Source organism: Pocillopora damicornis, chromosome 3, assembly GCF_964200805.1.
Source record: "Pocillopora damicornis chromosome 3, jaPocDami1.2, whole genome shotgun sequence".
Taxonomy (NCBI): domain Eukaryota; kingdom Metazoa; phylum Cnidaria; class Anthozoa; order Scleractinia; family Pocilloporidae; genus Pocillopora; species Pocillopora damicornis.
The window spans coordinates 25,203,724-25,216,099 of record NC_142672.1 but is presented as its reverse complement, the minus strand read 5'-3'; the positions used below and the strand labels follow the sequence as shown (position 1 = coordinate 25,216,099).

The window sequence follows — 12,376 nt, the reverse complement described above, 5'->3', positions numbered from 1 at the left end:
AGCATTAAAACTTGATAAGGCAATTGATATGGTCAGAGCTGTAGAAACACTCTTAACTATATAGTCAAGAATCACAAAATCAAATCTGACACAAGAGAAAATTTTGACTAGGAACTGTGTCAAAGAAATCTGCTAAGAATTTCAATCAAGTTGAAGACTCCAACTCAGATGATGAGCTATTTATATCTCATGTACTAAGAAGCAGACAGAGATCATACCAAACACCTAGTGGAGCCTCAGCTAATTTCCAATTTTGTTGATAGCTGACAGACAGAGAAGAACAACAAGTAAACTTTAGAGCTGTTATTATTGAAGTGTGACTTGCACTTTTCATTTTTATATAAAGAAGGACTTGTATTTTGCATCAAAAATTAAAAGATGTATTATTTTTTGGGAGATCCAGTGATTGGGACATTAAAGAAATTAAGTTAAAGGAAACTTGGTTGGTACTTCTCATTACTAATAAGTCTTGTTGACCAATATTTTTAGATCAGAGTTTCAAATAAAGTAAATTGAAGACGTCATTTAAAAGGTGTTTTTTCTCAAAGATTGCATGCCAAATGTTTGCAAAGTGTGTGGATGATCCACAAGTATTGGAACTCTTACAAAAATGTTTTGTAAGAATAAAAGCAGCAAAACAAATTACAGCAATTTAAGTCACGAAAACAGACCAAAAAACTGAAAAAAAAAACAGCAACAACAATCATGAAAAAAGAAAGATTAATTAGGTGTTGAATTTGTTTGTCTAAGGCATGAAATCTCTACTAAAAATATTGTCAACAAAAAGTCTCTGACAGTGTTTGAGGCAACTGAGCTTGACTGTTCCAAGGTTTTCTAACAAAGGCAACCAGTAATGTAGGTTAGGGAAGTAACTTATGTTCATAACAAACAAAGTTCTTTAATTATAGATAACAATGTAATTATTGTTAATTATTGTGGAAGTTGTGTACCATGGAACAGCTGATGAATGTTTGATGATTTTGACACATCAGTGAACATGAGACATTAATTTGCATCACAATAAAAATATTTTGTGATCATGGAATCCAAGAGTCCTTTGAGGTTAGAAAGCAAATCTGTGATATGAGTACATTGGATTAACATAACTGACAGCTGGTTCATGAGGAAATCCATATTAATGTAAAGATTTACTAAAACTTAGTTTGAATAATGAATTTCATGATCTTTAAGTTATAAACATACACTATGAACTCAAAACCCATGAAAATCTTGTGAAATAATTCATTGTAAATTCACAGATTTTTCACAGGATATTCATGGTTAAATCAATGACATTTTCATGGTCTCAGTGCCATGAAAAAGACCTGAAAAATCCCATGAAAAACCTGTGAAAATTTCCATATTCACGACCCATGAAATATTGAGTAAAGTGACCTAGAAGCCATGAAATACCCATGAAAATGGCATTTCATGGCCTTTTCAAAGGTACTGAGAAACCCATGAATTTCAAGCCCAAAATTTCATGGTGTCAAAGGTCACTAGTTTTTAATGGGTTGCAGCAAATCATGACCCATGAATATCCTGTGAATATGTTAAAAATTCATTGACCATGAAAATTTTCCTTGAATTTTCATGGCCTCTACATGGTTTTTTCATGGCACATGAAAGTTAATTGCCAGTTAGTTTTCATGGGGTTGTTAGGAATATGCAAGCACCATGAAAATTCTTTGAAAACCCTATGAATTTGGAATGAAAAATTCTTCACTTTTCTTGTACCAAAGACTGTACTACAGTGTTTAGCTTGCAGTATACCATAACTGTAATACATACACTATCACTTAAATTATACACTGAAGAACTAACCTATCTGTGAAACTTCTTGGTCCTGTTGTACAAGCACACACACATGAAAGACATGACCAGAAGTTTGGATTCTCTGATAGTTTATTTTGTTTCACCAGCTGTACATAAATATTACTTTAGGATTCCAAAATTGTGATAATTCAGTTTACACTTTCTTAAATAAAAAAGTTGGTATGAAATTTTCTGCATACAATTACGATGTTAATGATTTTTAGCTCTATTTTGACATCACTGATTTTCCTTGTGGAGACAGATTCTGCTCCTATATTTCTGAAGGTATATAATAAATTTGATGTGAAAAATATTTGGACGAAATTATTGAAAATATACTCACTGGCTTGATGTATTTTTGTCTAAACTTCAAATATCATTTCCTTCGTCTAATATCATGTGTAAAATGTTATGGACAGTTATTATAATGTCTATTTATGTAACAGCATTCATGTAAATTTCTTGATATGTTTTACACTTGTGATCAATACTCTCAAGGTAAATAACAACAAAACAATTACCAGCTTTCTGCACTCTTGCGTGTGTGAAGATATATCTATGGCTGACTATGTCAGTGTCTCTCTGTTTTGGCCACCTGAATGTGCCATCCTTCTTTCGGTTATCATTACTATTTGCATCTTCATCATCGTTTGGACCAAGATAGGCTGCTTTAGCAAGTGTGCATTTCCTTTCATCAGTTTTGTAGACCAACACTCTTCACTGTTTGCAAAATAAAGGGAGCACATCATCAGTTATCTAAGAGCCTTTCTTATGTACGTAGTAAACCTAGAAATGGATAACTCGCCAAAACAGGTTCTTTTCAACATGAAGCCGTCAGATACTAAGCGACGCACTATGGAAGTGAGGTGAGGTATTTCGTATTCAGAATTTGACTGTATTTTTTATTCCTAAGAACGGTCGTAGGTATTTCCATACAAACTCTTGTGATGTTTCGCCAGATGATCACAGAATAAAAATTTTCAAGTTAAATCAATAGTTAGCGCGCGCTCTCCGATGTTTACGCGTAATAAGATGACCAAACTTGAACTTACCCCTTCACGTTGTAATACATGTCGATAACTTCATCTTGAGGAAACCTCTTTGAAAAAACTTTTCAGACGGTCCATTGCGTTGATCTGGAAAAAAAGAGACTGCTACACAAACACTACGAGAAATGCAATTGGAATGGAACCATTCCGTTCGAGGTACGAAAAAAACCGCCACTTCTTCGTAAATCACGTGTACTTTCACGTGGTGACCTTAGCTCATCGCAGCCATCATAGGTCAGCGGTCACATAGTGAAGTCACAGGTTATCGTGTTCGACGTTACGAAATGACTCCGAAGAGGTCTCGTTGCTGCGTCTGTAATCTTACAAAATAAAGCAGCACAAAAAGCTGTTCGGTATTTGGAATTCGAAGCAAGTAACAATCGACAGGGCATCAGAGTCCAAGAAAGTCAGAGCTGACATCGACAGTAATTCCTGTGAAAGCGATCACGAAATCAACAACGATGTTGTAGAAGGCGATCTCAATGAATACATGAAGGTAACGTTTCATCCCGACTGAGAAGATGGCCTGCCTCTGTTAACCGGCGACTCTATGAACGAGGTAAAAATAGCATTTTTTTCAGGTTACATTTGCACATTATTCAAAGTTCCAAATTGAGGTGACAAAGTGATTGATTTTTCATTGTTTTGTTCCACATTTCGTGTAGATGCAATGCGTACTATTGCTGTGCAACTTAAGCATCTGTACTCTGCAGGTGCCTTACTGGAAAAGCCCTAGAAGATTCCTCAGCCGTAAGAATGTAAGAGAAGGCCTTGAACAGGTTTCCAGAGTCATGGCTAACAATCAAAGCCAGCAGTGAGGCAGAAAAAATTCAACAAAGTCGTCCAGGCATGGCGAAGGCAAAAAGGCCCCAAAAAATCAAAGTGAGGATCAAACATCTGGGTCATTGCCTCCAGCCCTATTTGTCTCAACAAAGGAGCAAATTGAAGATCCATTGTTTTTAGTCATTGTTTTGTGATTTCCTGTACATTTTACGTTAACAAAGGCCACTTAACATGTTTAGGGACATTTTCATTCGACGGTTTTCGCGCTGTACGCCAAAATTCCATCAGTGCATAAATTTATAACAAGTTAGTTCCACGGATCATGAAAGTCAGCTCGTTGATAAATCAGTGACTGTGATGAACTCATTATTACCACTTTTAATGGCCTATGAATTCATCAATGAAATTCATAGGCAACAGATTTCAGGGAATATTCATGGCCCATTAATTTTGTTCTCCCAAAACAAATAAATTGTTAGCCCATGAAATGCTGTTTGATTGGAATTCATGGGCATGAAATTCATTCTGATGACTTTCTGGGGAAACTAATGGGTCATGAAAGTAGACTTTGAAGAAATTCATGGGTCATGAAAGTAGGCATATAAAGAAATTCATGGGTCATGAAATTAATTCTGATGACTTCCATGGCAAATCAATGGGTCATAAAAAAAGAATTTGAAGAAATTCATGGGTCGTGAAAAAAATTCCCCTAATTCATGGAAAATTCAGGGCTAAAAATAACCCCATGAAATTTCATTTTGCAGTATTCATGGGCCATGAAATGATCTTCATGGGTTTTTCACATGAAATTCATGGAATTTTCATAAAAGTACAGTTCATAGTGATATACATGGACGTATATCTCTTGGTAAGTTTTGTATAGCATACCTTTTATTGAGCCAAAGTTTTAAGCCTCTGAAATTACTCCTTTTCTTAAAACCTTCACATTCAAGGTATTGAGAATTTCTTAGAATTTATGTGGACCTCAGGATATTAAAATTGCCTCAAATTCAATTCCCAGAAATTCCCAAGAGTTCCACACTTCTTAAATTATAGGTAGTTTGTAAAGCTAAGAATTCCTAGGAATTCCTAGGGATTCCAAGTCCTCACAAAACTGGAGTCTTCCTTTCCCTGAAATTCCCAGTAATTCCAAGCTTTTTAAATCAGAGTTAATTTGCATAGTTGGGAATTTTTAAGAATTCCCAGAAAACTGGGAATTCAGTTCGCAAGGGTAATTTTGTGTTGATTCTGTGAATTGTCTGTAATGTAACTTTATTCCTGAATGTTTTTACCTTACTATACTATGTCATGCTAATACTTGTTTACCTATAAAATAGAATATGATGTTATCATACAGAAAGATGAAAATGTTAACCGTCATACTGCGGTGTACAATGTATCCCTACACATGTACATGTACTGTGTAATGGAGCTCAAATCAAGTAGTTGTGGTTATCAGTTGATAAACTGTGTTGCAGACTAGAAGCTCTATTGCTGGCTGAAGGTCTATTTATTATCATTATTATCATCATAATTATTATCATTATTTTTATCTTTATTTTTCAATACATAAATTCATATCTATTTCAATTATACAGACAAGATAAACACTCACTTTTCAAGTTGCTTCTCTTGTGAGATGGTAGCTGTAGTTGAATTAAACTCTCAGGTACTTGCTGTTGCTGGATTGGATCAATAATACCATTTACCAGATAAACCACTGACCCAGTAGATTGTGTGGCAGGTTGCATTCACAGCAAGCTTCTAGGAAGTAATTAATCTGGTGGACAGCAAAAAATTCAACCAGCTGTTGGAAAAATAACTGTTCTGTGCCATAATCACTGTAAGTTCTGGCTGTTCAGTCAGTCAGGTATCAGGAAACCTGCAGCTGTTGGAAAGGAACTTAACCCCAATTCAGAATATTCTGGAACTCAGCTGCAAGGAAGTAAAACACGTATGGATCAATTATCATTTACCATATGATAAGCTGAATTATACATGCACTTTGATTGGTTCCTAAATCAAAATGTAGCAATGTGGCACCAAAGTAAAAAAGTTAATTTCAGACCCTGAGTTAACCCTTTACACCCTAACATCAGTATGCATATTCTCCATACTGTTCTCTTTACAATCCCTGATGTCCTAGCAAGGGGAATTTGTTTAACAATCAAGAGGTTTTTCAATTTATTATCACTTCCTTTATTCTCATGACCTTAATGTTGGATTCAGGGATGATACTGAAAGGAGAAATTAGATGCTGGTCACTTTTAGGGATTAAAGGGTTAACACTGAAATACAAAAAGAAGCAAGAGAGCATTTCAAAGTAGCTCAGATTAGTAACGAGAAGCTTGTAGGCACTGGAAATAATACTAATCTTTACTATACTCTGACAAACTTTCAAGTCCACATATAAAATAAAAATCATTAAAGCAGTAAATTAAAATAAAATAAACACCCTACAGAGGTACCCTTGCGAACTGAATTCCCAGTTTTCTGGGAATTCCTAGGAATTCTCAAAAATTCCCAATTATGCAAATGACCCTTGCAAACCAAATTCCCAGTTTTCTGGGAATTTCTGGGAATTCCTAGGAATTCCTAAAAATTCCTAGGAATTCTTAGGAATTCCTAGGAATTCTCAAAAATTCCCAACTATGCAAATTAACTCTGATTTAAAAAGCTTGGAATTACTGGGAATTTCTGGGAAAGGAAGACTCCAGTTTTGTGAGGACTTGGAATCCCTAGGAATTCCTAGGAATTCTCAGCTTTACAAACTACCTATAATTTAAGAAGTGTGGAACTCTTGGGAATTTCTGGGAATTGAATTTGAGGCAATTTTAATACCCTGAGGTCCACATAAATTCTAAGAAATTCTCAATACCTTGAATGTGAAGGTTTTAAGAAAAAGAGTAATTTCAGAGACTTAAAACTTTGGCTCAATAAAAGGTATGCTATACAAAACTTACCAAGAGATATACATACATGTACATGTTTATAACTTAAAGATCATGAAATTTATTACTCAAACTAAGTTTTAGTAAATCTTGACATTAATATGGATTTTCTCATGAACCAGCTGTCAGTTATGTTAAATGGAAATTGCCAACTTCCACAATAATTAACAATAATTACATTATCATCTTACTTCCCTAACCTACATTACTGGTTGCCTTTGTTAGAAAACCTTGGAACAGTCAAGCTCAGTTGCCTCAAACGCTGTCAGAGACTTTTTGTTGACAATACTTTTAGTAGAAATTTCATGCCTTAGACAAACAAATTCAACACCTAATTAATCTTTCTTTTTTCATGATTGTTGTTGCTGCTTTTTTTTTCAGTTTTTTGCTCTATTTTCATGACTAATTGCTGTAATTTGTTTTGCTATTTTTATTCTTACAAAACATTTTTGTAAGAAAAGGGGAACATTGACTACCTCTGTCTTGTCTGCATGCCAAATGTTTGCAAAGTGTGTGGATGATCCACAAGTATTGGAACTCTTACAAAAATGTTCTGTATATGTTCCAATACTTGTGGATCATCCACACACTTTGCAAACATTTGGCATGCAGACAAGACAGAGGTAGTCAATGTTCCCTTAGAGGAAAAACACCTTTTATATGACGTCTTCAATTTACTTTATTTGAAACTCTGATCTGAAAATATTTGTCAACAAGACTTGTTAGTAGTGAGAAGTACCAACCAAGTTTCCTTTCATAACTTAATTTCTTAAATGTCCCAATCACTGGATCTCCCAAAAAAATATTACATCTTTTTATTTTTGGTGCAAATTACAAGTCCTTCTTTATATAAAAATGAAAAGTGATAGTCACACTTCAATAATAACAGCTCTTAAGTTTACTTGTTGTTCTTCTCTGTCTGTCAGCTATCAACAAGATTGTTTTACACTTTCACACTTTTCACTTCGGGCAGTGCATAACTATTTGTGGACCAGAGTTCCAACGCACCTCTGTAATCGCATATAGCTACTCCTGTCTCTTGTACAAATGTTTCTCCTTTGTAAGACGCACTCTACTCTGTTGTCAATACTGCTTTAAGTTCATTGGAAACGACTGACTGAGGAATCGAGATGGCGGTGTTGGAACGTGTTGCTCAACGCTTGCTACGGTCAAGCTTTGTAGATTTAGGTACTGGTACACTGGGATCATCTATGTATCTCTTATACTTCCGAATGTGGTATCCTTCTTTTATAAGTATGAGGGTAAAAGACGATTTGTAGTCGCATTCAAAACTGTGATTGGCTTGTGTTATTTCTCACCTTGGCCATTAACACAACTCAAGTGAGTTTCGAGTCCTTGTTTCCTCGACAACTTTCGGCCACAAATCGTGCATTTGTAATACGATCGATTCTTTTCGATTAGTTCTACATAGAGTGAGCTCACATCTTTATTTGTATCACCAAGCTATCCATCTTCTAGAAGCAGAGAACCGGTCGGAGAAGTCAAAATAAGGTTGTGCACTTCTCTTAACATTACAATCGGCAAGCCAGCGGATTCACTTTGCTAGCCCTAAAAGTCCTAAAAGATCCACGTGATCATGCCCGTGATCGGAAACAAAGAAGACTCCATTTGGCGCTCATCTTTGAATGTACTTTGGATCGGTTGATCGCTTTTCTCAACTGTTTTGCTTAATATAACATTTCTAAAGATAGCTTTTATTGTGGTTCAATGGGAAAACGAGAATAGCGTGAGTGTTGTAAAAGAAAAGAAAGTCGTTGGCGCCGTGGAGTTAAAAGAAGGGACAACAGTTGACATATTGACTGGTACAAACAAGGGTCGAGTGGCCATCTGTAAAGCTACGATTTTGAAAGTTTGTGGTGAGTAAAAATTGCGATATTCGTTACGTGATCAAAATCTTATAAAAGAATAGATGTAGCGGGTTGAATTAAGCTTACGTAACGCTCGGCGCAACTGAAACTAGAATAATTCTGAGAATCGAATCGGTCACTTGCATGCCGCAGTTTCTTAAGCTTATGCTTTACAATGAAATAAACCTATCAGTAAGGTTTCAAGATTCCTCTCGTCACGTTTGGGAACATTCAAGATTCATAATAGGAACTGTTATTAAACAAACCTTAGTACATAAAGAAGCCCTCCTTGGTAAAAACAAAATAATGTATTCAGCCCTTTTTTAGTAAAATCCATGAGAGAGATGTACTAACTCCAATATAAAAGTCACTCAATATAACAGAGATTTCTCAATTTGAGAATCCAATGAATGCCCTTTTCCTCATAGCCATCTTAAAAGCCTGGTCTGAGCTTTAAATATACATATTTTAATATATTATTTTTTTTCAAATTCAGATATCAAGGAATCCAGATACAAAATATCCAAGGTTCTTGTTAACAATCTCATTCAAGGCCAACTCATTGTGAGCCCAGGAAAAAAAATACAAACAGTACAAACAGCAGCTAAGTTTGCAGTTTAGGATAACTTCATTCTAATTTATTGTTACAGTTACAACAAGATTTTAATCAAAAAATCAATTTTATTTGTCTGTAATTAGCCCCTTCACTCCCAAGAGTGCTTGGTTTTCAAATATAACTTAAGATATTGTATTTTATGGAAAAGAATCAACAGATTTTATTCACAATTTGTGTCAAACCAAATTTAATGATTGATTAGAACTATTTTATATGAATAGCTGTAATTGAGGATTAATCCGTATGAAGTTTTCAAGAAAAGAAAAAAAAATCAAATTCCATCCTAATATTACCACACATTGATGTTATTTAATCAAAAATATTTTACATGTAAGCCTTAATTAAGCTTCTAAATAAATTTCATTGAATACTTGAATTTTAGCTGGGTTTTTTTTAATTTAAAGTATTTATTTTATATCATTAGCCTCAAATTTTTGCTTAAAATTCCCAGTAATTCTTAAACATTCCCAAAAATTCCCAGAAATTCCCAGAAATTCCTAGAAATTTTTTAGATTTACAGCTTTTCAGGGAAAGTCATTGGTTCTCTGAGTTGGAATTCCTAGGAATTCCTAGGAATTCCAAGTCCTGTTGGCTATAAACTTGAAATTTCTGGGAATTTCTGGGAATTTCTGGGAATTTCTAGGAATTTCTAGGTTTTTAGAACCAGAGTTGTTATGGTTGGGAATTCCTAGGAATTCCTAGGAATTCCCAGTCCAAATTTACTGTGAAAATTCACACCTTTATTCTTAGGAATTCCTAGGAAAATCCTAGGAATTCCTAGGAATTCCAAAAGCCATTTCACAAGGGTAAGAGACTGATAGAAGTGATCAAGTAACAAATTATGCTCCCATGCATTTCATTTAGAATGAACAAGAAATTTTAACAAAAATTGGGCAAAGCAAAGCTGTTTGAAGTGAAGCCATCGAAAGTTAATTAGAACTACAGGTGGAGTTATCTCACCAGTATAGGATTCAAACTTAGTGATGAGTGGCTAGCCTGCAGTGCAGGCGTCTTGTTAGTGCGAGCTAAAATTTGTGTGAATGCAAATGCAAATTAACTCTGATTTAAAAAGCTTGGAATTACTGGGAATTTCTGGGAAAGGAAGACTCCAGTTCTGTGAGGACTTGGAATCCCTAGGAATTCTCAGCTTTACAAACTACCTATAGTTTAAGAAGTATGGAACTCTTGGGAATTTCTGGGAATTGAATTTGAGGCAATTTTAATACCTTGAATGTGAAGGTTTTAAGAAAAGGAGTAATTTCAGAGGCTTAAAACTTTGGCTCAATAAAAGGTATGCTATACAAAACGTACCAAGAGATAAACATACATGTATATGTTTATAACTTAAAGATCATGAAATTTATTATTCAAACTAAGTTTTAGTAAATCTTTACATTAATATGGATTTTCTCATGAACTAGCTATGTCCAGTTATGTTAAATGGAAATTGCCAATTAATCCAATGTACTCATATCACAGATTTGCTTTCTAACCTCAAAGGACTCTTGGATTCCATGATCACAAAATATTTTTATTGTGATGCAAATTAATGTCTCATGTTCACTGATGTGCCAAAATCATCAAACATTCATAGGTTGTTCCTTGGTACACAACTTCCACAATAATTAATAATAATTACATTGTTATCTACACTTATAGAACTTTGTTAGTTATGAACATAAGTTACTTCCCTAACCTACAATACTGGTTGCCTTTGTTAGAAAACCTTGGAACAGTCGAGCTCAGTTGCCTCAAACACTGTCAGAGACTTTTTGTTGACAATATTTTTAGTAGAAATTTCATGCCTTAGACAAACAAATTCAACGCCTAATTAATCTTTCTTTTTTCATGATTGTTGTTGCTGCTTTTTTTTTTCAGTTTTTTGGTCTGTTTTCGTGACTAATTGCTGTAATTTGTTTTGCTGTTTTTATTCTTACAAAACATTTTTGTAAGAGTTCCAAAACTTGTGGATCATCCACACACTTTGCAAACATTTGGCATGCAATCTTTGAGAAAAAACACCTTTTAAATGACATCTTCAATTTACTTTATTTGAAACTCTGATCTGAAAATATTTGTCAATAAGACTTGTTAGTAGTGAGAAGTACCAACCAACCCTTGCGAAATGGCTTTTGGAATTCCCAGGAATTCTTAGGAATTTTTTCCTAGGAATTCCTAGGAATAAAGGTGTGAATTTTCATGGTAAATTCGGACAGGGAATTCCTAGGAAAATCAAAATCTTATAAAAGAATAGATGTAGCGGGTTGAATTAAGCTTACATAACGCTCGGCGCAACTGAAACTAGAATAATTCTGAGAATCAAATCGGTCACTTGCATGCCGCAGTTTCTTAAGCTTATGTTGTACAACGAAATAAACCTATCAGTAAGGTTTCAAGATTCCTCTAGTCACGTTTGGGAACATTCAAGATTCATAATAGGAACTATTATTAAACAAACCTTATTACATAAAGAAGCCCTCCTTGGTAAAAACAAAATAATGTATTCAGCCCTTTTTTTGGTAAAATCTATGAGAGAGATGTACTAACTCCAATATAAAAGTCACTCAATATAACAGAGATTTCTCAATTTGAGAATCCAACGAATGCCCGTTTCCTTATTGCCATCTTAAAGGCTTGGTCTGAGCTTTAAATATATATATTTAAATTTTTTTTTTTTTTCAAATTCAGATGTCATGGAATCCAGATACAAAATAGTCAAGCTTCATGTGGACAACCTCATTCAAGGCCAACTCACTGTGAGCCCAGGGAAAAAAATACAAACAGCAGCTAAGTTTGCAGTTTAGGATAACTTCACTCTAATTTATTGTTACAGTTACAACAAGATTTTAATAAAAAAAATCAATTTTATTTGTCTGTAATTAACCCCTTCACTCCCAAAAGTGCTTGATTTTCAAATATAATTTAAGATATTGTAGTTTATGGAAAAGAATCAACAGATTTTATTCACAATTTGTGTCAACCAAATTTAATGATTGATTAGGACTATTTTATATGAATAGCTGTAATTGAGGATTAATCCGTATGAAGTTTTCAAGAAAAGAAAAATAAATCAAATTCCATCCTAATATTACCACACATTGATGTTAATAATTAATCAAAAATGTTTTACATGTAAGCCTTAATTAAGCTTCTAAATAAATTTCATTGAATACTTGAATTTTAGCTGGGTTTTTTTAATTTAAAGTATTTATTTTATTTCATTAGCCTCAAATTTTCACTTAAAATTCCCAGTAATTCTTAAACATTCCTAAAAATTCCCAAAAATTCCCAAGA

At 34.1% G+C, this 12,376-nt stretch overlaps 1 pseudogene across 1 annotated transcript in view; it reads left to right on the top strand.

The window, feature by feature from the left end:
• LOC149049018 (guanylate-binding protein 6-like) overlaps nt 1–12,376 on the top strand; it is a 76,839-nt pseudogene that overhangs the window by 18,225 nt on the left and 46,238 nt on the right. The gene's annotated exons all lie outside the window — the stretch shown is intronic.